Source organism: Panthera pardus, unplaced genomic scaffold (assembly GCF_024362965.1).
Source record: "Panthera pardus isolate Hobbes unplaced genomic scaffold, ASM2436296v1 HiC_scaffold_20, whole genome shotgun sequence".
Classification (NCBI taxonomy): Eukaryota; Metazoa; Chordata; class Mammalia; order Carnivora; family Felidae; genus Panthera; species Panthera pardus.
The window spans coordinates 29,108,366-29,135,030 of NW_026526766.1; the positions used below are offsets into that span (position 1 = coordinate 29,108,366).

The window sequence follows — 26,665 nt, forward strand, 5'->3', positions numbered from 1 at the left end:
ATAAGAGACTGTTAAAAACTGAGAACAAACTGAGGGTTGATGGGGGGTAGGAGGGAGGGCAGGGTGGGAGGGAGGGCAGGGTGGGTGATGGGTATTGAGGAGGGCACCTTTTGGGATGAGCACTGGGTGTTGTATGGAAACCAATTTGACAGTAAATTTCATATATTAAAAAAAAATAAAAAATAAAAAAAAAAATAAATAAATAAATAAAAATAAATAAAGTAAACTTAAAAACTGACAAGCACTTCTCATTGTTAAGAATTTTTTTTACTGCCACCTAGTGGCTACCAGAAAACCATTAAACACAAAACCATTCAAGATTCTGGAGGCATCTAACGCCTGGACAAAAATTCATTCCTACAGTCGTATGATAATTGATTCTTTTGTAAATGCCAACAGAGCAGTCTTGGAGATTCTCTATTTCAATCTTCTCATTTTACTAATGAACTTATGAAGAACTGGGTTTCTGAATACAGGAATCAATATCAACAAAAAGGACATGAATGTAAACAAACAGGCTCTGACTTGAAGGGCTTAAAGAAAAAGTGCAAATCATTCAATCATCCTGGCTGTGGTCTAAGATCCTTCAAGGGTGGAAGGTGCAGTAATGAACACAGCTGTGGGCAAAACATCTGAAGTCCAATTTTGATTCATGCAGGAGTTTTAAGAACTCTGCTAGTATTTAAAAAGCCATTTTAAAAATGCTTATACCATTTATGGTGAACTTTCATTAAGGAGAGACATTTTAAATAAACCAGAGGAAAATCCACTGCCCTTGTTTTCAGGTGCTCTTTTTGTCCTCACCTCACTGTATCTGCTCTATCTTGAACAGGCAGCACATTCACAAGCGGGTTAGGAAAGTTGGACCAATGAGGCTGTGGTTTGGCTCACTGTTGGGTTGTGGAAGAAGGGCTGTGGTTTCTGCTCAGGCAGAGGGTTAGGAGAGCCAAACTGTGGTCAATCTTCTTGAACTGAGACAGAGCACATATTTCATGCTTCTCCAAACAATTTCTTCATCTGATCCTTAAAGTCTTTTAGAATTTCCATCACTTTGGTCTCTATTGCATCTAGCTCTTTATACATACTATAAATAAAAAACTGTTTAAACAAAGATCCCTTATTCATTCAACAAACATTTTGAGTATGATCTGTATTCAAGCCACTCTCCTACGGTATTGGGAAATGAAGCCCCTGCAGCCCATGGAAGGGAGATGGAGATGGAAACAGCCGTAATAGAAGACAGAATGCAGTAAGTGCTACAACGAGGGGGTAAGACAATCACTGTGGGAACAGAGGAAGTAATGATTAATTCCAACTGTAGGGTTTCAGAGTGCTCCCAGAGATGATGACTTCTGGGCTGATTCTGATAGCTGGGTAAGGACAGCAAGAGTGAGGGGAAGGAGGCAGGGAAAGAGAGAAGATAGGCTGTGTAATGGGACGGACAGAGAAAACAACTAGGGAAAGAGAGAGAGAACTGGTGGGAAAGAACTATGGGAAAGGCCATAGTAGGCAGAGCAAAGACACATGGCAAATACTCCTGTCAATCCTCCTGCTCCCAGCCCTTGCTGGATGCCTCAGCACAGCTCACCCCCTACCTCTCCCGCCCCTGCACCACACAGGGCTTCAGCTCACCTGGCCAAACTTACTTCTCCTGGTCTTTCTCTTTGATCTCTGCATTCTGGTGACAGCAGGCTCCCTGCTGGTCACCACATTCATCCTCCCCTTTCCCACCTCCATACCATTTCCTTATCCTGAGAAATCCAACAACCTCCACACATTTCTAGCTGCCAAAATTACACATATTTTTCAAAAACCCATCTTTCTCCAAACTCCTGTTCCAGTGCCTGACAGGATGAAATCGTACTCTCCTGAAACCTCCATGGTATCCTATTTGTAGTTCTCTGACAGTGCCTACCAAGTTCTGCCTTGCACCATAGTTACCTGTTTCCTCTTCTACTCATTAGCCCACCGGCTCCCCAAGAAAGGGACAGTCTTACTATCTTTATATTCCTTAGAGCAAAAGCTAGCCCACTACATTGCACATAATAGGCATTCAATAAACACTAGCCTGGGGCGCCTGGGTGGCTCAGTAGGTTAAGCGTCAGACTTCTGTGGGTTCACCACCTTGGGCTCTGTGCTGACAGCTCAGAGCCTGGAGCCTGCTTCAGATTCTGTCTCCCTCTCATTCTGCCCCTTCTCTGCTTGCACTTTGTCTCTCTCTCAAAATAAAATAAAGACATAAAAAAAATTAAGAAAAAAAATAAAAATAAACACTAGCTTAATAAAAATAAATAGAATGAATTGCTCATTTACAGTTACTGAACAATATAATCACTGCGGGATTCCTCTGTGACCTCATTACAGGATAAAATAATAAATTTTGACCAAAAAATTTAATCCTCAAGGTATAGCACAACATGTTTAATCTTATCTTCTCTCAAGCCTTTACCAAAGCATCTGGTCTATCAGTTGTCGGCCAATAGAACTGCTACCATTTTGAATACTTGGCAGGTTCCTTTATTGTATAAAAATACATGTGCCCAAATACTGAATTAGTCACTTTTTTTTTATATTCCCATGGCATTTTATGTAAATATCTAGTAAAACATTTATGTTATTATCCTGTTTGTTATACTTAAATAATATTAAAATTCCCAATTAATTATATCATTGCAAGTGATTTAGTTTCCTAAATTAGATACCATAGTGAAAACTGGCTAATTTTCTTAATAACACAATCTTAAATTATCATTGCCCCCTGACAAGAAACACAGTCTAGAATCTGGACTAACATCTAAGCACCACCTAAATATATTACTTCACTGAAAAAGAAGAAAAATCCTCTATAAAGTAAAATGGACCAGCAGTGTTCTGTGCATAGTACTACACGACAAAACAACAAAGAAGATAAATGTTACAAAACTTTAAAAAGCATATATTAAAGACCTGCCTAAATGGAAAGATATACTTATAGCCTCAGCAAGAAAAATTCAATGTCATGAAGAAGTAAATTCTCATACAAACTCAATGGAGTGCCATTAACAATCCTAAATAGGTTTTTGTTTGGTGGAACTTCTGAAGCTTGTCTAAAACTCACAGAGAAAAGCAAGTATTCAAACATATGCTAAGGAAAAGAATAAAATTACAGAAACACACAGCATGACTCCATTTCCATGAAGTTCAAAAGCAGGTACACTAAACAAGGTGCTATTCAGGGACACATACACAAGGGGCAGAACTACAAATTCTGCAAATTACTTCTGGATAAAGGTTCTAAGAGACAAAGTGAGATAAAGCGAATTAAATATTTTACACCATTGTAATGATTCTGTGCCTGTTTGTCTGAAGCACCCATAATACTGAGATTTCTCAGGGAAAAAATATCATTGTGGTGATGTAGTTTCACTGCTAACTTTTCTAAAATCTGAAATCCTTATCTAAAATTATAAGGCAGACTGTTTTCATATTATGATATAATGCATACCCACTGTTGTTGATAAAACTAGAAAGAAATAAGATACAAATGCTTGAAGTTATTTAGAATTCTGTAAATTAAAAACACTTTACAAGCTTCCACAGTATTTTTTTGTTATTTCTATAAATTAAGAATTAAAAAATATTTCAAAATGCAACTGGCACACGTAACTGTCATACCATCAGATACTAGCATAATTTATAATCCAAATCAAGAAGAAATTGAGTCCTAAGTTAAAGATATGGATTTATTTCTAGTATGTTCTTTCTAAAAATCAGATGTTTAATTTAACATAATTTTGAGGGGCACTTGGGTGCTTCAATTGGTTAGGCTCCTGACTTGGTTTTGGCTCAGGTCTGATCTCACAGTTTGTGGGATTGATACCCATATCAGGCTCCCAGCTGACAGTGTGGAGCCTATTTGGGATTCTCTCTCACTCCTTTCTTTCTGCCCCTCCTCCACATGTGCACTCTCTCTCTCTCAAAATAAATAAATAAACTTCAACACACACACACACACACACACACACACACACACACACAAAACTATTCCTTTAGAATAAAAGTAAAGTTTTAAAAATAAAGAACTTACTACATTATTTCTTTCAACCCAAAACACTAGTCTGAATAAATTAACCTAAACAATGCCAGTATCCAACTTGGAACACGACAATTTGTTTCCAACAGTTAACAGTCTTATTAGTCTCATTTGGGTATGAAAGGTTCAATCTAATAGATCTGCAATTACCATAGTTCCTTTTATTTCAATTCAATATTGAAACTATTAAATGATTTTTAATTTTCTAGAATGAGTATCTACTTAAGCCAAAGTGGACAAAGTCTAATTTAGTGAGCAATTTACTATGAAAGAAAATTAATCATACAAAACAGGTACTGAGAAACACCTTTCCCTATTACATGGGGAAGTATGGTTCAAGAAACTAGGAAGCAAGATTCAATAAGTAGTCATTGATTATTTTGCCATTCTCATAAACCATACACTGTGAGGTATTAAAGTTCAAATATGACTCCAAATCAGGGAAGAGGATAGAGTACAATTGCTTTTTTCCTGAGAAAACTTGAAATTCTACCATTTAAAACTAATGGATTTATTACTCAGCACTCTTTTAAGTAAAGGTTAGTGCTGAGAAACTATGTACTGATCTAGCCCCTTCATGGGGTTATTGAAAATATAAAGCAGACTTTGTACTTGATATGGAAGAATTACAGAAGTTAGTATTATGTGAAGAAAGTAAGTTGCAGAATAACACATGCAGCATACTTCCATTTATGTGAAAAGAAACATAAAAAAATAATGTATTTTCATATATAAATGCAAAGACTAGAAGGACCTATAGATCTTCCATGACTTACAATAGCATTATGTCCCATTAAGTATATCATAAGACGAAAAGCGCATGTAATACCCCTAACCTACCCAACATCACAGCTTAGCCAGAGCTACCTTAAATGTGTTCAGAACACTTACATTAGCCCACAGTTGGGGTAAATCACCTAACCCAAAGCCTATTTTATAATTAAAAGTTGACTATCTTATATAATTTATGGAGTGCTGTACTGAAAGGAAAAAACAGAATGGTTGTCCATGTGGGTAGAGAATGTTGGTCAGTGTACGGGGTTGTTCACCCTCACAATTGCTGGCTGACTGGGAGCTGCCACTGCCCAGAATCACAAGGATCGATCACCCACTGATACCCTCGGAAAAGATTAAAGTTCAAAATTCAAAGTATGGTCTCTCCTGAATGCGGTCATTTTTATACCATCATAAAGTCAAAAATTGTCAGTTGAACCCTTGTAAGTTGGGGACTATCTGTACAGTCAGTTGATACCAGATATTTCTTCTGTGGAGGGATATGAAGGCTCCTATGTTTGAATTGTTTTCTGTTTGTTTGTTTGTTTTTTTTTTGGTCTGTGAGACATTTACACTGATGTATTATTTGTATAATTTTAAAAGGAAAGGAAGGAAAAAGGAAGACTTTGATTTTGATTCTAGCTATATGATCTTGGGGTAATTTTTTTTTAAATAGCCTCCCCAGTTCCCATTTCTATTAAATGCAGATGATAAAGTTGATTGTATACATTTGTTACAAAATTAAGATAGGTACATGCATGGGAAGCAGCCAGCACAGAGTGTTGGGCTCATAGCACATCCCTGATCATTGGTAGCTGCTCTGTTGTAAATCTCAGTTTGAGTTACGATGGAATATAACAGACAGTCAAGTAACCCAGTTCTTGGGTTTGGGGTATCTTTAACCTTCTCTGTCTTCATTATCATGGTCAAGGTCCGCCTTTTGCCCTCTGAATCATCACAATGCTGGGTCTTGCATACATTCATCTGACAGTGGGGCTATCATCTTCAGGTTTATCATCTCATAATCAAATAAGAAACAGATGAAGAGACCGAGGAAGAACCAGTGAAAATGAGGTCGCCTACCTCAGTGTTTCTCCTGGTGTGATGTGAAGACACTTCAATCAGAATCATCTGGTTCTCAATACCATGTAGACATTCCACTGAATCAAAACCTCTGGGTATAGAGCTTCTCCAAGAGGACCACCACCCACCTCACTGCACTGTGAAGTTTAAGGATCACCACTCTAGCAGCTGACCACAACCTGAACACCTGTGTATTTATCTTTTATGCACTGGGGGGAAAATTGAGACAATAGACAGAAGCCCACATCTTCCTATCACCTCCCTACCTTTGCTGGAGTTAATCCTTCTCTGATCCAAAATCTATTCTAACAACGATCCAAACAAGCCTTACACCATCCCATGTAGTAAGATTACTCAAGCAGCTGAATGAGAATACGTTCAGAGTGGAAATATCCCAGAGCGGAACTTGGAGTCAGACACACTTAGGTTCACCTAGCAGCTCTGTTGCTCAATGGAGAAAATCATTTACTGTCACTAAGCTTCAGTTTCTAAGATATCTTTGAAATGGAGAAAATAATACCTCTCAAGGTTAGGAGGACTGAAAGAAATCAGGTAGGAAAATCACCCGGCTAGAGATCTGGCTCATAGTAGGTGCTAAATAAATGTTAATTCTCATGGTTCAGTGCCAGGGCTGACCCAATTTCTTTGAGACAGACCGAATATCTACAAGTTGCCCATTTTAGGAAGAGACAGAGACAGAGACTGAGAGAGAGAGGAGTCTTTGATGCATTCTGTTTCATGATCTGCCTACAAATCAAACATTAACAATTGCTTCTATCAAACTTAAATATTTTCAATGTCTCCAAATTAGAGACATGATTTGCACTCTCTCTCCCTAAGGTCTGTCTTCTGGGGTTCCCAGGAAAGCAAGTGTGGTGTCACTGTGGCTACAGCTTCAGGATGCACGCAAGCTGGTATTTTTCATGCAGGCCTCTCCATAAAAAATTCTCATTGGCTCTTGCCCCACCTCCCTCCTATCATGACTTCATTTTCAAAATACCCTCCCTCCCACCTCAGCTGTCCTTGCTTCTGGGGAGAGGACATTGTCAGAGAGTCCACAGGGCCAGTGAAGAAGGTCAGGGTTCCTGGAAGGCAAAAATTCCTGCCCAGTGAAAGGAAAATGTTAGTTTTCGTTGTATTTTGTATTCCTGTCCATACTTTTAATCTTCATAATCAATACAACTTATTATCCCTGTTGTTATCTGGCAGTATGAAACAATGAAATGTTTGAGTCTGTTTTCTCTACAGGTTATCCTTTGTTTCCTACTAACTTCTACTCCCTGTGGTGCTCCCGGGTCTCATGTCTAGCTTGCATACCCCAACTAATAATCTTTCCTGGCATGACTTGTGGTCCTGGTCCCTTGTCCTAATGCTTAATCCACCCTAATCCTTTTCTCATTTCATTCTGAACACTCAAAACTATGGTCTGACATGCCTCTACAATTAAAAAAATAATGTTATAAATAAATTGAAAATCAACTTCTAAAAGAGAATTTCTTTTAATTTAAAACTTGGTATATGCAACACTGTCATGATTGCATAGTATTTGGACATTCTGGTGTGCTATTATTCAAATCCTTTGTAGATCAATTAAACGTACCAATTGATCTCAATTAAGATGAAGCAAAGTTACTCACATCTCTTTTACACTTTCACATCCATAGCCAAAACAAATTACTACAGACAGATTTCTGTAGCTTTTCCTTCAAAATCCTGTTTTCAGGGTTTTTTTTTTTTTTCTTTTTAAAATTTATACATCCCACTGCAGTTTCAATGAAATGATCTACAATAAAAACCTAACTGGCCTGGTATTTTTAGAGCCCTTTTTACTATGAAATAAACACTCAGAAATCTGGAGAATTGCAGTGGTTAAGTGTGTTAAGTGAGAAGGAAGGCTGCTCATTCATAGAACCGCCCAACACCCATTGTTTACATAGCCTATTCCATGAGCAGGATGCTGACATAACACAATTCACAGAATTTCCAAACACAGGTCCAATCATAACAAAGTCTTCAACTTTTACTTTTGCTTACAGAACCTCTTGCTTGCTCACTGCGGGGGGAGGGGAGGCAGGGGGAGAAATACAGTTGGTTTTCCAAAAACCAAAATCAAAAGGCTTTAGAAAATAAGCCTGAACTAAAATAGCAGTATGAATGATTCAAACAATGGCATTGAAATATATCTATAATCACATACTATAGAAAGACATAGGTAGGGAGACATAGAAACGTACGCTTTATACTTACTGTAAGCAGGTCACGTGTTTAATAACCATGTTGCCAAGCTTAAATGATCACTCCTTTGCAAGCACCCTCAGTTCCCTGCTTGCCACCCTCACCCTGACGTGAAGTACTTGCCTTGTAAAATCCCAACCCTGTGAACCCATCTCTACCTTGTCTCCACCAGACCCCACACACCCGATACTGGTGAGAACATCAGACACCTGAGCCACCTGCTCTGGCTCTGATTTCATCACCACACACCACGAATGGGCTCAGCATTGCCTCACAGCCCTCCTATGCTTGTGGTCAATTTGCTCCACAACTTTCTGAGCAATTATTTCATATCTCCTCCTCTCTCATCACACCACTGCCCCCTTTCCACAACTCCTGGCTAAGGACCTCGTCTCATAGTTGAGAAAACAGCAATTAGCCTGGAACTCTCTCATATCGTCACCAACCAGTTCATAAACTTACCTATACGAACAGCCCCGTTTTCTGTCTTTCCCCGTATTCTGAAGGGGAGAAGTGTGTCTCTGTTCCTACAAAGTACAGGTGTCCAAGTGGGCTCTGACCCCCTACTACCTTCTTCGCCAGGACTCTCTATAGCAGTGATCCTCATGCTCTCTGGAATCATCACTGGACTGTTCACATCAGTTCATAAACATGCTCTAAGATCTAACTTAAAAAAAAAGTTCTCCTTAATCCAACATCTCCCTCCTAATTACTGCCTATTTCTTGCTCCTTGTTTAGCAGTCTCCTGAGGAAGCTGTCTAAACTTGCCTTCTCTATTTCCCCACCTCACATTTCTTCCCCGGTCTTCTCTAACCTGGCTTCTACCATTTCACTTATCCAAACTCCATGATGCAAACCAACGGACCCACCTCTATCCTTAGACTGCTCACCTCCTCAGCAGCATCCTAGGTGTTGGCTCTTCTCCCAGAGCCACCACCTTCTACACACACCCAGCACATGCCACAGTGGGGTGGGGCACACAGCCGGTGTGGGCACACTGTGTCCCCGGCTTCCATTCACTTGAAACATTTTTGTTTTAGCTGGTGGCATACTACACTATACACGTTTCTCTCTTCATCCAGTCTAATTTGCTGGTACTTTTTCCTCAACCTGATTTTTAAGTTTTGGAGCCCTCAGAGCTCATTGTGAACCTCCAGGAGATCTTTTCTAGTTCTATCATTTTAGACACCGTTTACTACTGAAGTCTTCTGTTATAAAGAGTTTAAATCCACTTTTGATATCAGATTGCTATGAGCTTTCAAGTCCCACTGCTCCCTTCCCCCTTCTGCTCTATATCTCAACAGCTAACAAGGAAGCTGATAAGAAAGCCTCGGTGCTCTTTCCTGTGGCTTACACATGGCAACTCCTGCCCAAGTCCATCCTCTAACCACCATAAAAGTCAAACCAGTCTCCTTTCTTCCTCTCTCAAGTCATTTCTGGAACAGCTGTGGAGCCAGCTCTCATCTCCTTAGAAAGCCCCATTATATGAGTACTAAATCTTTTCAAACCCTCTTAGTATGTGTGCAGTGCCCTCTTGGTTTAAGTGTGAGCCACTGATCTCTACATCAGAACCAAATTTAGGGAGGGCGTCAGGAGGTCCATCTCACTCTTGTTGGGTGACTGCAACACATTCCAAAATTCTAGCTCCAGCCCTGCTCCCTCTCCTATGCTCCAGATTCATATATGCAACTGGCTTACTTGATGTCTTTGAATGTGGAACAGATCTCTCAAATTTAACAAGTCTAAGACTACTATTATTCCAACCTTCCCCAAACCACTTTTTCGTCTTTGTCATCTGAGTAAATGTCACCATCCACACGGTTGTTCAAGTCAAAATTTTAGCTGTTACCTTTGATTCATCCTTCATACCCTTTCCCTCACCCTCCATATCTGATCTATCAGCTGTCCTGGTGTCCTTCTCTCTAGTACCATTTCTTTCTTTCTTTCTTTCTTTCTTTCTTTCTTTCTTTCTTTCTTTTAATGTTTATTTATTTTTCAAGAGACAGAGAGAGAGAGAGAGAGAGAGAGAGAGGGAGAGAGAGAGGGAGGGAGGGAGAGAGAACGCAAGCCAGGGAGGGACAGCGAGACACAGAGGAAGAAAGAGAGAATCCCAAGCAGACTCCACACTGTCAGCATGGAGCCTGATGTGGGGCTCAGACTCACAAAAACCGTAAGATCATGACCTGAGCTGAAACCCAGAGTCGGACCTCAACTGACTGAGCCACCCAGGCGCCCCATCTAGTACCATTGCTTTCACTCTGATCCCGTCCACTATGATCTCTCACCTAGATGCTGTCATAGCCTGCTACCTGCTTTCCCTCTTTTTATTCTTGCCTCCTCCCCCCAGATCCATTTTCCATAAGGCAGCAAGAAGGGGTGTCAGGATATAGTCTTCTCAGGGGCAAAACAATATTATAGCGAGAAATTCTGTGAGTTTTGAATGCAGTAACAGTTTTGATGAGACTGGTTTCCTAATGGAATGGAGATCCAGGGAACAATGAGATCAGCCCCTAGAATGTGAAAATCAGAAGCTCAGTTACCACTGTGGTTCAGCTAAACCTAGGTAAACAGTTCGCTTCCTGGAGCTAACAACAGGAGGAAATCACTAGGTAGCCATCACGTGGTTCAGAGCATTGACCTGGCAGTAGTCACCTTCACTTACTCCAGGATTCAAGGACAAGAAAGTCTGTTCACTCTCTAGTTCCTGCCGTAGATATTTTGAGTTGAAACTTGACACCCAATAATGGGAAACCCAGTAATAAAACAGAAAGTGGACTACACGTCCAAAGACCCAAGTCCTGGTTTTCCAACCCAGTCAGCTTTCTAAATGTTTCTTAACATTTAGAGCCTTGCTTTCTCATTTTCAAAATGAAGATATATTTGTCACAAGGGATTGTTAAATGCATTTATGTATGACCAAACTGTAGAACACCACACAAATGTGAGTTTTTAACATAACCCCCTTTGACATGCCCTTTAAGCAAAAAATACTTTTGATGCAACTGAACTTTTTATTACTAACAATTACAGAAGTGACAGAGTAAAGATCATTATGGAAATTTCAGAGATACACAACTATGCACACAAAGTGAAGATTCTTGGAACTGCCCTAAATACAGAATTCTATTCCCAGCTTGTTTCCCCCCAGATGTCAGTCTTTTCCTACACAGTTTCATTTTCCACCACACTCCCTGGCCTCCCCTCATCCAAAGGTTACATGTGAGAATGGATTTCAGTAAATAACCATAAATTCATATATTGTTAACACCAGTGGAAAAACAAGAGTCTCTTGTGAGAGAGTTGCTTTACCATTAAAACTCTACCATAATGTATCCATATTCAAAATAAGTTAGAGGGCACTGAGCACCTACTATGTACCTCACTTTGGAGATGTAACAGTCAACAAGCCAGTTTAAGTTGTTGCACTCATGGAGTTTACCTTCCAGTGAGGAGAGAAGTAGGAAGGAATGGATAAATAAAATACACAATGATAAGAGATGATGATCAGGATGCTGTGACTAGAAAAAAGGGGAGAAAGAGTAGGCTTACTGTATATAAGGAAGGGAGGCAACTCTGAAGGCTGAGCATGAGACCAAGGCCTTAAAGAAAAGGAAGAAATAGCATTTCAGGCCAGTAATCAGCAAGTTCAGATCAATGGCAAATAAGAAAGTACACTGTAGAACCCCCAAGAAGGCCAGTGTTGCCAGGCCGTGTGAGGAGGGGGTAGAATGGGATGCTATAGGATGGAGGTAAAACAGGGTTCCAATCACATAGGATCCTGAAGGCTGTGGTAACAGGAGCTGGGGATGTCATTTCAAGCATAACAGGATGAAACTAAAGGGTATTTAGAATGAAAATGATCTGATTTATATTTTTAAAACTATTAAATTTAAGCTTTATTTTGCAGCTAATGAAGAGCAATGAAAATGTTTCTGAGGAGGGTATTGGCATAAGCAATGCTTTATGAAGACTGGGTTGGCAACACTATGCAAGGCATACTAGAAGAGGAAGAAGACGTTGGAGGTTGCCGTTAACAGCCAAGTATCACGTAAAGTCAAAAGGCAGCAAGTGCCTGAAGTGCCCTGATAACAAAGGACTGAAAAGAAAGGATGAAAGGGAGACATACCACACAGGTGGGATGCACAGGACTTGGTTTGAATGAAAGAGAAGAGGAGGAACTGTGGGGAAGTTTTCAACCAAGACACACGAAGTATAAAGGCAGAGGCCCAGGTAAAGGAAAGATTCAATTTTAGCCATGATACCACTTGCTTCTTATTCTACAGTTACCACTCTGCTACCTCACTGTATTATTCCAGCCCAACAACACTAGTTGTTCCTTACCCAAGGCTGGGCATCAGTATCATCAGACACTAGGCCACACATCAAACCCCCTGAAGAAGGACATGGAAACTATTTTTTAAAAATCCCACCAGTGATTCTGATGTGCGGCCAAGGCTGAAACTCACTGGCCCAAACAGAGTATAAAACCAGAATTGATTTTGTTTGGTGATAAATTCTCTTGCTTTTTGTCTGAAAATATCTAATTCTGAAAAGAATGACAGCCTTTTCACCCCCACCCCTCAGCATTTGAAGATCTCATTACACCGTCTTCTAGCCTTCATGACTTCTCTGAGAAGTCAGTAGTCAGTCTAATTGTCAAAGCCGGTACCACAGTGACAGAGGTAAGGCACTTGCTTTTAGTGTGAAACTGGATCCACTGCCATGTTCCTACCCAGCAACATATGAGTGATCCACTTCCTCGTCATCCTCACGAGCATTAACTGCTCTATTTTTGAGTCATTTGGACAGGTGTGTGGTGATATCTCATTGTGATTTTATTTTTTGCATTTCTCTGATGGCTAATGATTTGAACATCTTTTCATGTGTTTAATTTACCATCTGTACTTCCTTTTTGTGAAATGTCTGTTCATGTCTTCTGCCCATTTTCTAATTGAATTGCTTGTGCTTTTACTGTTGAGTTTTGAGACTTTTGTTCCCTTCATGTACTGTACTTTCGGTAGTAAGTCTAAGAACTCCTTGCCTAGCTCCAGTTTCTAAGGATCTTCTATTTTTTCCCAAAAGTTTTATAATTTTACATTTTATGTTTAGGTTCCTGATCCATTTTGAATTAATTTTTGTGTAAGTTGTAATGTTTAGGCTGATGTCCAAGTACACCAGCACCACTTGTTGAAATTCCTCCACTGAGTTGCTTCTGTACTTATTAAAAATGAGTTGAGCCTATTTGTGCGGCTGTATTTCTGGAGTCTATCCTGTTTCAATCATCTATGTGTTTATGCCTCTGCCAACAACACCTGATATAATTACTGTAGCTATTATAGGAAGCCTTATGATTGAAAAGAGTGATTACTCCCACTTTATTCTTCTTTGTCAAGATTGTTATACCTATTCTAGGGCCTGGGCCTTTCCATATAAGTTTTAGGATAAGTCTATGTGTACAAAAAACCTTGCTGGGAAGTGCTTTAAACTTACAGATCAATTTGAAGAAAACTGACATCTTTATTATGTTGAGTCTTTCACTGCATGAATACTATATGTCTTTCTGTGGATTTAGGTCTTTTTAAATTAATTTAATCAGCATTGTATTATTTTTATCATTTTTAGATTATACAGACCTGTTTTTGTTAAGTATATAACTAAGCATTTCATTTTCTTTAGGGGTGACTATAAGTGATATTGTTTTTAATTTCAGTTCCCACATGTTCATTGTTAGTATATGGATATGTAGTTGACTTTTGTGTGTTGATCTTTTATTTGGCAATTCTGCTGAACTTACTTATCAGTTCTAAGAGTTGTTTCCTTTTTTCTTTTCCTTTTTTTTTGTTTGGTAGGTTCCTTGGGGTTTTCTATATTGACAGTAATATCATTTGCAAATAGGGATAGTTTTATTTCTCCTTTTCAATATAGGCCTTTTATTTCTTTCTCTTGCCTTATAATAGTGGTTAAAACTTCCAGTGCTATGAAAATAAACACCCTTGCTTTGTCACTGATCAGAGGGGGAAAGCATTCAATTTTTCACCATCAAGTATGATGTTATTAGTTGTAGGTGTCTGGTAGATGCTCTGTATTAAGTTAATTCCCCTCTATTCCTAACTCACTGAGAGATTTCTGTCATAAAAGGGTACTAGATCTCCTCAAATGTTTTTAACTTGCATCAATTGATATGAAAACATGATTTGTCTTCTTTTGCTTATTAAAATGGTATAGCACATTGATTTAGTATAAGCATTTAAAAAAAATTTTTAATGTTTATTTATTTTTGAGAGACAGACAGAGTGTGAGTAGGGGAGGGGCAGAGAGAGAGGGAGACACAGAATCCAAAGCAGGCTCCAGGCTCTGAGCTGTCAGCACAGGGCCTGATGTGGGGCTCAAACACATAAGTGAGATCATGATCTGAGCTGAAGTCGGATGCTCAACCAACTGAGCCACCCAGGTACCCCAAGTATAGGTATTTTAAAGTCTGAGACTTATAATGCCAGTATCTAAAATTCCTATGTGTCCGTGTTGCTGTCTTGTTGTATCTATGGATTCAATTTTGCTGTTGTGACTCTTTGTGTGCCTAGTTATTTTTATTTTGTGCCAATTATTACATTTACTAAATCTTGGTAGAAATAATTTGAGGTACCAAGATGATATGAGCTTCTTCCAAGGAGGCTTCTACTAGACCTGAAGCACGAGCAATTCAGGATCATCTTAATCCAATTTCAGCAAACTAAGATGATCTGAAGCAAAGCTGCACTCCTTGTGAGGACCTGTCTACTTCAGTTCATACTTACTCTCAAGGTCCCAACCTAAAGTGAAGGGCTCCACAGGCTTCCTCACTGGTAGCCCATGGACTCTAATTCGTATCCTCCTCACCCCACAATGCTGTTAAAAGTATCTTGCTCCTTATTAAGTTGATTCCTCTGGAATTTGTGGACACCTTCAGCCCCAAACAATGGGTTCACCTCCCTTGGCCTCTGTCCTTACTTGGATCCTGATATGGTAAGCCTTTACTATTTTATGGGCTTTTCCATGCCTTCAGGCATGTTTTTAATATATTGTCCAGGCTTTCTCATTCTCAGGAGGAGAGTTTTTGAGTTTGCAATAGCTAGAAACAGAAGTTCCATATGACCTATTCTGAATATCTGATGAAAGTTGTGAACACACTTCCAGGAAAGCTATCCATACCAATAACCTTTTAATACAATTTCATGGAATTTGCTGACCTTCTGAAGCCCATCTGTGAACTCCCAGGTTCAAAGTTCTCAAGTTAAAAAGCCAAATATAGTAAAAAGAAAAAGGAACTGCATGCTAATCAGAGTCCACAGGTACTGACCATTTTGTGTTAGGCATTATGCCAACAGCCCTACAATCGTGCTTATTTTTGCACACACTCACAGTCTCTGCAGGAAGCATGGCTTGTTGGTACTGAAAGTGCTGGGCTGGCTCCTTAGGAAAACCAGTGGTGCATGGACAGGAGAACTTTCTACTGCTACCACTGCTGCTGTAACGCTGAACCCTGAGTCAACATAAAGGAGCTACTATGCAGAGGCCAGAAAACAATGTGTAAATCTGGGCACATTTTAAACTGATGGAGCCATCCATGGGGCGCCTGGGTGGCTCAGTCGGTTAAGTGTCTGACTTCAGCTCAGGTCATGATCTCACAGTTCATGAATTCAAGCCCCTCGTTGCGCTCTGTGCTAACAGCTCAGAACCTGGAGCCTGCTTCAGGTTCTGTGTCTCCCTCTCTTTCTGTTCCTTCTCCCACTTGCTCTCTGACTCTCTCTCTCAAAAATAAACATTAAAATAAATAAACAAACAAACAAACAAACTGGTGGAGCCATCCAAAGAGACCTTCCTGGTAGGTGGAACAAAACAGCAGAGGTTGCCATAGGACCCCAAAATTATAGTGAAGTGGGCAACAATGACCAATTTCTGGAGTCCCTAAAGGAGAGGCCAACCTCAGGAAGGTAGATGGCCTACAAGCAAAAATATAATCAGAGGTTTGAGACTCAGACCCCTAGAATGGGCACAAGGCTTCAGGCCAGATGCAATAGCCATAGCTTTGTAGGTCTAGAGATGGACTAAAGGTACCCAAAGCCAGCACTCACAGCAGTAAGACATGCTTCATGACCCAGCAGGAGCTAGGGATGATGGAATTTCTAAAACACTACCACACTTGACTGGCATTAAATACTGTAGATATTAGGCAGAAAAGGGCTGTAGACCAGAACAGTGGTTCTCAATGGGGCCAATCAAAACCCACCTTTTTTCCCCTCCCAAATTTGTGGCTCTACTGGTATTTACTAGTCAAGGAGGATTAGAAATATGTCTTGTAACAGTGAACTGTCAGACACAACTTTCATATGTCCCACTGTACTTTCAGGTATGTAATACCTACCCTTAGAGCCTAAATTTATTTCACATATAAACACAAAGCATTTTTTGCATGTTTTGACATCCTCTTACTTCTCAAAAAATTAACTTCCAATGTCTATCAGGGGAGGTTTTAGTGCATTTTAGTCAGAGCTTTGTCAGGAGTTGTCTGTCATTTTGGAAAATCACCCTGCAGAAGGCAAGACCACTCGTTGTATTTTCCCCACTGCCACATCACTCTCTTATATCAGTCTACGTTTGTGGTGGTTACATTCTCATATGTGTGTGTGTAGATACATACCTCAGATTATTTATTATGTCTTCTAAGGTCATGTCAAAGCACTTACATTTTGAAATGTATATTATTTCATACATTTTATAGTAAAGGTGACATACTGTGTGGGTTTTTTTTGTTTTTGTTTTGTTTTGCTTTGTTTTGGAAGAGTATGAATTTCACTTCAGGATAGCTAAGGAGACATTATAAAATGTCTTCTAAAAAACTGGCATTGAGTCTAAAAGTGTTGAGAATTCTGCTATGTACCACCGTCCTTAAAACAATACTTCATTCAGGCCACACTTTCAAAGTCCCCACAGTCCTTAAGATCCCTTTCCAGTGGGGTGCCTGGTTGGCTTAGTAAGTTAAGCGTCTGACTTCCTCTCTGATCATGATCTCACAGTTCATGGGTTCAAGCCTGGCATCAGGCTCTCTGCTGTCAGAGCAGAGCAGCTTCAGATCCTCTGTCTCCCTCTCTCTCTACCCCTCCCCCGCTAGCACGTGCTCTCTCCCTCTCTCAAAAATAAAATAAACATTAAAAAAAATATATCCCTTTCCAGTATGTAGGGTTTTTATTTCTTTTTCTTGCCTGGTAACAGTGGCTAGAACCTCCAGTGCTATGAGAAAAAAGGGGGAAAACATTCAACTTTTCACCATTAAATATGACGCTCTTAGTTTAGATATCTGGTAGATGCTCTTTATCAAGTTAAGGTAATTCCCCTCTATTTTTAACTCATTGAGAAGTTTTTGTAATGAATGGGTGTTAGATTTAATCAAATGCTTTTTGCTGTGTTAATGGACATAATAATGATTTATCATATGATAATATGATTTTTCCTTGTTTTTTTCTTAAAAGATTTTATTTTATTTTTTTTAACGCTTATTTTTGAGAAAGAGAGAGAGAGAGAGAGAGAGACAGAATGTGAGCAGGGGAGGGGCAGAGAGGGAGGGAGACACAGAATCTGAAGCAGGCTCCAGGCTCTAAGCTGTCAGCACAGAGGCCAATGCAGGGCTTGAACTCATAAAGTGTGAGATCATGACCTGACCCAAAGTTGGACACTCAATTGACTGAGCCACCCAGGCTCTCCAAAATATTTTATTTTTTAAGTAATCTCTACACCCAACATGGGGCTTGAACCTACAATCCTGAGATCAAGAGTCACATACTTCATCTACTGGGCCAGCCGGGCACCACCCCTTCCTTTGCTTACTACTATGGTAGATTACAGGGTCGCTGGGTCTGAGTCAGCACTAACTGATGGCAATCTGTGCCCTGGACAATATACTCCACAGGGCAGTGCCTGGATCAGTTTGAGTGCCACTGTGTGTTCAGCATAGCACAGGTAGGGCCTAGTGTCCATAGGCATACCATTTGGAGAATGAAGGAGGGGAAAAACACTGGTCCCTGGTTTCCATTCTAAGAATGAGCATTTATAGGGGTGCCTTGCTATGGTTCAGTGGGTAGAGCGTCTGACTCTTGATCTCAGGGTCATGAGTTTGAGCCCCACATTGGGCATGTAGCCTACTTAAAGAAAAAAGAAAAAGAAAAAAAGAATGAGCATTTACTTCCAGGTTTTGAAAGGTGCACATTCACCTTGATACAGTGACTCTTGTTTAGATGAGATCTTTCCATATTTTACTTTCCCTGCAAAGTTTTATATTATAAGAACCTTCTATACAAGAAAATGGTCATCTATTAGGTGAAAAGTTCTCACAGCTCATATGAGCTTTCTTTTTTCCTTAGGAAACACCTGTTTTATTTTTAGGATGGTTTATACTAGTTGACATCTATCTACTCCATGTAGTATAGCTACTGATAATAGCATTTAAAACTGTTTTTCTTTATTTTGGTATAAATCTAAAGGATAAAATCTCTTATTTCTAAATTTTCATTGTCAAATCTTCAAAATTACAGACAAATGCAAACAGATGCTATCAGAAATATCAGTGAATATTTGGTATTTGAATACCTGTGCAAATGAGTCACTATCGAGAGCTAATATAGTACAGCGGTTAGGAATCCTGAATCTTAGACATTATCTCAAAGTGTGTGTTACTTTGTAAACAGTCAAAAAATGTGCATTATAAAAAATAGCCCTGTTGTTCATCCACATGACATCTTATAAAATACAAAGGAGGTATACCCAGAAGCCAGACTGGCTGTTTCACTTTCATAGAAGCACAGTAAGATGTTTAGTGGAGTACTTTCACACACCAAATGGAGGGAGGGGGAGGAGTTCAGGCAAATTCCTTACATGTCTTATCTCATCTAAAATATGGAGATAATTTTACATGTCCTGCAGGTATCATAGGGTCGTCCTGAGAATTAAAGGAGATGTGGATTTGCTTTGAAATCTACAAAACAGCATCAAAATCTAAAGTATTAATATAAGTTATTTTTATTAGAATCTAGTGATTTCTCAAGTAACATACATGTATAATAAGCAGATCACATATAAATAGCAGATTATTGTGTCATTTTAAAAAGTTTTTACTTATTTATTTTGAGAAATAGAGCAAGTGCACAAGTGGGGAAGGTGCAGAGAGATGGAGTGAGAGAATCCCAAGCAGGCTCCATGCTGTCAGCACAGAACCCAATTCAGGGCTCAATCCCACAAACCGTGAGATCATGACCTGAGCCGAAATCAAGAGTCAGATGCTTAAGCGAGCTACCCAGGTGCCCCAAGATAACTTTTTCTTAAAACATACAACAATCTAAGGAATAAAAGCCACCTGAAGAATAAGCCTGCTTCAATCATGAATGTAATAGTCAAGTGTTCTTCTGGATTTAGACAATCAAAATGTACTCTCTAGAACAAGTCACCTGAGATGATGCCAAATTGTAAAGTATAGTACTTCTCCCAACAAGAAAGCAAATCAATATAATGCAATCTAGTACTCTGTAATATAAAAATAAAATTAGTTGGGGCGCCTGTGTGGCTCAGTCGGTTAAGTGTCCAACTTCGGCTCAGGTCATGATCTCACAGTCCATGAGTTCAAGCCCCGTGTCAGGCTCTGTGCTGACAGCTCAGAGCCTGGAGCTTGTTTCAGATTCTGTGTCTCCCTCTCTCTGACCCTCCCCCATTCAGCTCTGTCTCTCTCTGTCTCAAAAATAAATAAACGTTAAAAAAAAATTTTAAATACAATTAGCAAAAGAGAGGTCATTTTTGAAAGCTTTAAACTTTAGTAGTATAAGTATAGTATTAAGCATTTTAGAGTTGTTTGATTTGTTTCCTTTTTCAGCAAGAGGCAAATGTTAACTCTGCTAATGCATTTTTTTAAATAAGTCAAGAGGGAAAAAGCTACATATAACACATTCGTCCCCCCTGCGCTGCTAGTCTCTCATCAATTCCAGCTCAGTTAACCTCTGTGAAACTAGTACAGGAAAAATAAACTGTGCTGCTACTGTGGCTGAGACCACACAACTTTTTAATGGAACTGTTCCAAGGCCTGAAGTTCCATTTGAAAGTCACTAACAAAACCTTTGGAAATGTTAAGGAAAAAAAAAAAAAAAACCAAGCCAAATAACTGGAGGCCTGGCAAGCCCTAAAGCCTGTGCTTATCCACACTCACAAAATGTAATCACAGGCCCAGTCAGTTCTGTCCTTCCTTCTGCATTTTCCTTCAAAGCAATCCACTAACAAAATTGCTATTTCTGTTTTCAGTTAAAAAAAAAAAAAAAAGAAAGGAGGAAAGGAAAGGAGGAAGGAAGAAGGAACAAAGACAGATTCTATATAAATTAAATGTGGAACAAAACCACATTTATGCCACCACATAACAAGAACTACAATAGTTCTTAACTAATCCACACTGAAATCTGTTGGTTTAGCACCTAGTGATTTAAATTTGTTCCCTTTGCCTAAGAAACACCACACTCTAATACCAGCCAAGACACAGAAGGCCACCTGCTTAGACAGTTGTAGATTCCTTTTTAAATGATAGGTAATAGCAGGTTTAAAGGTTTCCAAGTTTAAAAAGATTTCCAGAAACCAAGTCCCTTAATATACTCCAAACCTCAGATTAGCGATGTTGCATTGCTTTCTATAAGATACACACCTACATTCTGCTTAAAGAAGCATTTGCAGCTGCACTATGTAATACAGAAGACAGATGTCTCTTGACTACTATAATCTTGGAAGAAAACTGAAAAAATTAATTAGATATTTGGCAGAACTCAATAAACAGCATAGTAAGCTCATTATCATGCAAATCACCTAAAATGCCAAATATATAAAACTGCTGTATTAAGCTCAGAGAAAGAGGAAAACTTCCTCCCCAACCATGTGACTGGAAACTCAATGGAAGACTTCAGGGGTGCTGCTGGCTATGAGGAGAATTGGGGAAATCTACCCAGCAGAAGTGGGGATTTCTGAGCACAGAGGACAGGGGGTTAATTGGAGAAAGGCTGGTCTGAAGAAAGAGCCAGCTCTCCCGGTATGGGTCAGAAGTTTCACAACTTCCTACACAAATAGTGAATCCACCCTGCCATAATTTTCCAAGGCATAGTCTGTTTCTGGAAGATAACTTGGAAGATAAGCAATCACTTGTTCTAAAGATTTATGGCAATTCTAAATAGAGGCAATGGAACCATGCGAAATCTTACCTATCTCCATTTTCAATACAGAAGTTTGCTCCATGGGGCAGTTAGCCCCTCCCAAGTCAAAAGTAATCACATTCTAAAGGATTCATTTACAAAGCAAGATAAACTAAAAAGAGAAGGTTTAAAGTAAGAATAAAAGCAAAAATAATGGCTATTTTGCCAGTTACTTTCTTTTTCTTTTACATCCCTAAACTGGAAATCAATAGAAAAATTTTAAGAAATTCAGGTAACTGAGACAAATGTGGTTAGAAATACCCCAACTACATCTAAGACTGATGTATTCTACACTTATTTCAATTGCTATAGATTCTATGATTGCCAAAGAATTGTCATGAAAGATGGCAATCTATGTTTGTTAAAATAAAAGCCATGTATTAAAATACAAATGGGTACAGATGACGTCAAACTAGAATGAATTATCAGTTAAATACGTGAAAGGGATCATAACTATGTTACCTATAGCTCCTTCTTAAATTTATAAGAGGACGCTGGAAGTTTTACTTGATAGATATTTCATTTATAAAAAGACACGTCATGAAAATGTCCTGAAAGTGTAAAGTGGACAGTTAATACCTCATGGCTATGGGCTAATTTCATATGCTTTACAGGCTCACTTGGATCAGACTCTCAGAAAAACCAACAGAGTATTAATTTGAGAGCCACACCAATAGTCCCAATATCTATAATAGCAGTTCTTAAATTTTTTGGTCCTATGATCCCCAAAGAGATTTTGTTTACATAGGTTTTATCTATTAATATTTACCCTATTGGAAAATAAATCTCAGAAATATTTACAATGTTATCTATTAATTCATTAGAGATAATAAAACCCTTTACATGTAACAATATTGCTTATGAAAATACTATATCTTCCAAAACAAAATAATTCTGAGTTGAGTGACACAGTTTCACATTTTTTGCAAATCTTTTTAATGTCTAGCTTAAAGACAACACCTGTATTCTCATATCTGCTGCTGCATTCAATCTGTTGTGATACGTTCCTTTGGCTCAATATTTGAAAAAAATTCAGCATCACAAAGATACATAGCTAGAAAAGGAATGCTATGGCAGATCTCTTAGAGACCAAAGCATCATTGGACCACACTTTGAGAGACACTAATCAATAACACAAAACACAATGATGAATACTTACACTTATGGTGGAGTAAGGGTAACACAGAACTGCAAACATCACTGGGAGCATATTAAACACCATGTTGTACTATGTCAGTATGTTCTTTATAGACCAAAGACCAGGAAAGGAAATTAATTTCAAGAATAGTAATCTAAATTCATTTAATATATTCACTTTAATTTCATTCAAGAAACCCCAAAAAGTATATAGTGCATCCAGTCTTTTAGTCTTCATATTACTTCTGTCTCTCATATTGCTAAGCATCTTTTTTATGAAAGGCATTCAAGGGGTACATCTATATATACCCATGAATCTCTGCTATGAGGACATTATCAGCTTAATTACATACTGGTAACTAGGGAAATGTTCTGAAAGCACATCTATGAATAGAAACCTGCTGAACCTTCATTGGGTCTCAAACAGGCCACTCCGTGGGAACCACAACATGTGCCTGAAATGAGGCATTAAGAACTCTACGGCACATTTTCTGCAGAGGAGGGTTTACCCTGGTGTCCTAAGGCAAATTCTGAGACCCATCAGGAAGCTCAGGGAAAGGGAGACTGAACACTCAGTCTTAAGTATATGTTAACCAGTACTATTAAAATAAAAAATGTCAACATCCCTGCTTTTGATATAGTTACTAAGCTCCAAATGGTAATTTCTCAAACCAAAACCAACCTGCCTCACCCGTACTCCATTTAAAATTAAACGTAATCCTTCAATTTATAGATGAAAGACAATTCCAAAAGAAAGTTAAATTCAGCATCGTTAACTTGTCCCAGTTGCACCCAGACTCTCAAGTTCCAATCCCCTCTGCCAGAGGGTCCCACATCAAACACAGGATGGCTCCCCATATACAGACTGTAACGTACCACAGAACAAAGGGTGCCCAAAATAGCTTCAAAATACCAAAGGGGATTAGCCAGCAATTTTTTTCTTAAATTAAGCCGTGGTGATCTAAAGCTTGGCTAGTAGCATCAGAACAGAGAATTAGATTAGCTTTATCATAAATGAAAATGACTGAAGTATTTTATAAGTGCTTTCATGAAAAACAATTAAATTCTCCAAAAAAACTACTATAGCAATGGATTTTTTACAGGTATGACTTTAAAAGGAAGATATTCCTTCTAAAGTGTATAATCATTCTGCTTTCTCTTTAAGTTGGTTTTGACAATGTCATTAACAATTATAATTGTAGGCAATTTATTTATAATCAGTTTATGGAAAAAAGTACAGTATGACTTTATTAGGGACTATATCTTATGAAATACAATTGCAAACTATTTTCTGGTTTTTTAAAAATCTCCTTTATATTACTTAATTATGTATGCTAATATAAAATAGTATAAAGTCTTGTTTTATAAAAAACAAACTGAAGACTAGGAACAGCTGTTTATAATTTTAAGCCATAAGACATTATCCCCTTAAGGAAATCAATAGGGGTGAGGAGGTAAGGGTATACATTTGTAATATTAACTGGTCTCCTATTAACATATCTATTTTTCCAAGGCTTTCTTTTAAAAATCACTCTTTTAGGAAGAAAATGTTAAAGCTTCATATAATACATTACCATTTATACACTTTATCATTAAAAATAACTCTTCCCCAGGAAAACTGACCAAAGCTTTAATAAACTCCTAATTCTCATGGACAAAAACTAATGACTTTGCATTTCCATCACTTGCTTCTTTTGTTAATAATTCATAAACACTAAGGGCTAGGTAATAAAAGCTTATAAAAGGGGGAAATGGATTACTAAATATCAAAACAGGCCAGCAAGGACAACATGTTTTAATAAGGAAGAAAAAACTTTGCAAATGATTCCGATTTTCATTCAAACAAACATCAAAGGAAACAAGGGAGAGACATTGAATGTTTTAAAAATAAAATAAGGAAATAGACTGATTAAATTCATTTACCAATGCTTTCTAGTAGAAGTTGCTAACTTGTAATGATCACCATATCCTACAGGTCATTTTCAGCTTTTGTGCTGAAAGAAAATTTTGAAGTGTAAAACATAATTTTGAAAAAAAATTTAAGTCACTGGACAAGGAAAGCAATAGCATCTGCCTCCTCTGATAAAAGCAAACAATTTAAGCAACAAACATTTAGAGGAGGAGTCTAGAAAAGGAGAAGAGAGAGGAAAAAGCAAGCTAAAAAGAAATGCTATCCTTTCTCAAAACGAAAATCCTGAAAAGCCTGTGGAATGCTGTTTACTTGAGCTCTGCCTCACAATCCCTCTCAAAAGGGGACTGGGCTGCCTGAAAGGTCTGCGGACCGTGACCACCCACACTATGGGAAGCACCGTGATTAAAGAGAGTGCTGTACTCCAGTATCTGCCAGAACAGTCTGCGCCATGTTGTAATTATTAAATTTGCAGTCTTTTTATAATCTGTTGCATGTGTTGTGGCAAGTCCCCTACATAGTCTAACAAGAAAACCACTGAACATGAATAGCAAGTTATTTTTAATGTGCACAAACGGCTAGAAAACTGGATACTTTTAATATTACAATTTCAACTTTCACAAAAATGGTTCAACTAACCATACATCTAACACTACCATGAAAACAGATATGCCACACCAAATTCCCTTTCAATCCTCTTAAAGAAGATAAACAGCCCAAGTTAAATTCCTTAATAAGTAGCTAAGATGTAGGTTAAACATATACTAAGGAACAACTTATCCTTACTTCTGTCCAATGATTAAACACACAAAAGAATACTAAGGGATACAGGTATAAAACTCTATTTACCCCAAACTTTTGTTTTCTATCAAAAATTTGCTTTCCATTCTGTGTAATTGTGTTTACGACAGTAACATGGCTTTAAACACATGCTTTTCGAGGAGTGTTATTCCCAGGTGGTGCTTAAATATCAGTCAGGACATCCAAGAACAGGCATTCAGAAAAGGATGGGAGTACACCCAAATCCTGGCTCACCAACCTACCTGACCCCACCCTCCCACCCTCACTGAGGGAGCTGTCACCTAGGAATGGCAGGTCTTCTCTGTAGGAGTAAGGCAATACAAAGTTTTTCCTAAAAGTCTTTTTTTAAAAAGGACAAGTCGGGGGCGCCTGGGTGGCTCAGTCGGTTGGGTGTCCGACTTCGGCTCAGGTCATATCTCGCGGTCCATGAGTTCAAGCCCCGCGTCGGGCTCTGTGCTGACAGCTCAGAGCCTGGAGCCTGCTTCCGATTCTGTGTCTCCCTCTCTCTCTGCCCCTCCCCCGTTCATGCTCTGTCTCTCTCTGTCTCAAAAATAAACGTTAAAAAAAAAATTAAAAAAAAAATAATAAAAAAAAGAAAATAAATAAAAAGGACAAGTCGGCTCTACCAGAAACTGGCAGGTAGGCCTGCCCCAAAGGCGGGTAAGTAAGACCTCCAAACCTCCACCTAAACTCATCTACATCAGGGCCCTGGCCCTTGGAAGGAAGGGGTGTGTGAGTGAGCTCACACAGAGAGCTAGCAGTGGCTTCCATCACTAAAAAGGAAAGAAACCAAGAAGAATTAAAGAAAACAAAACAACCATAAGAATTTTTTTAAAGATCCTTTCTAGAAGCATAAAATCAAAACAACCAAAAAATTGTGACCCATCTCTGTAACGTTCCTGCCAAGACAAGCCTTTCATCTGGAAGACAGATGACAGTCTCCCTCTTCCTAGTGATCAAAGTCCTTGAAGATTATTTGCATAGGTTAAGCAAGGAATGAGGATCCTTCTTTCCCAAACATACCTCAGAAAGCCATAAAATCTCCCAAAACCACAAGCCCGAGACTGAGAAAACCAACTTTGAACTGTGCTGGCCTCCAGGAGCCTTAACATTTCCATCTCTCTCCTGGACGTATGCTCCCGTGAATTGCAGATGGCTCCATTACTCAGTGCTGGGGCAGGGACAAGAAGGGGTGGTCCCAAGTATCTCTTTCACGGTGTTACAACCTTCCCCTACTTACTTCATTATATGCTTTATCTTTGGCAAAATGCTACAAAGTAAAAAATGACACAAAGCTGTGTGAGCTATGCATTGACCTTAACAACCATAAAGCAGTTTATGTTTAGAGGCTTAATGTAACAAAATTTACCCTGTTCCAATGAATGGAGAAAAAAATATACATATATATGT

The 26,665-nt window shown here is 38.8% G+C and overlaps 1 protein-coding gene across 5 annotated transcripts in view; it reads right to left on the reverse strand.

Annotated features, from left to right (window-relative positions):
• FANCC (FA complementation group C) overlaps positions 1-26,665 on the reverse strand; it is a 278,492-nt gene that overhangs the window by 105,570 nt on the left and 146,257 nt on the right. The window lies entirely within an intron of this gene.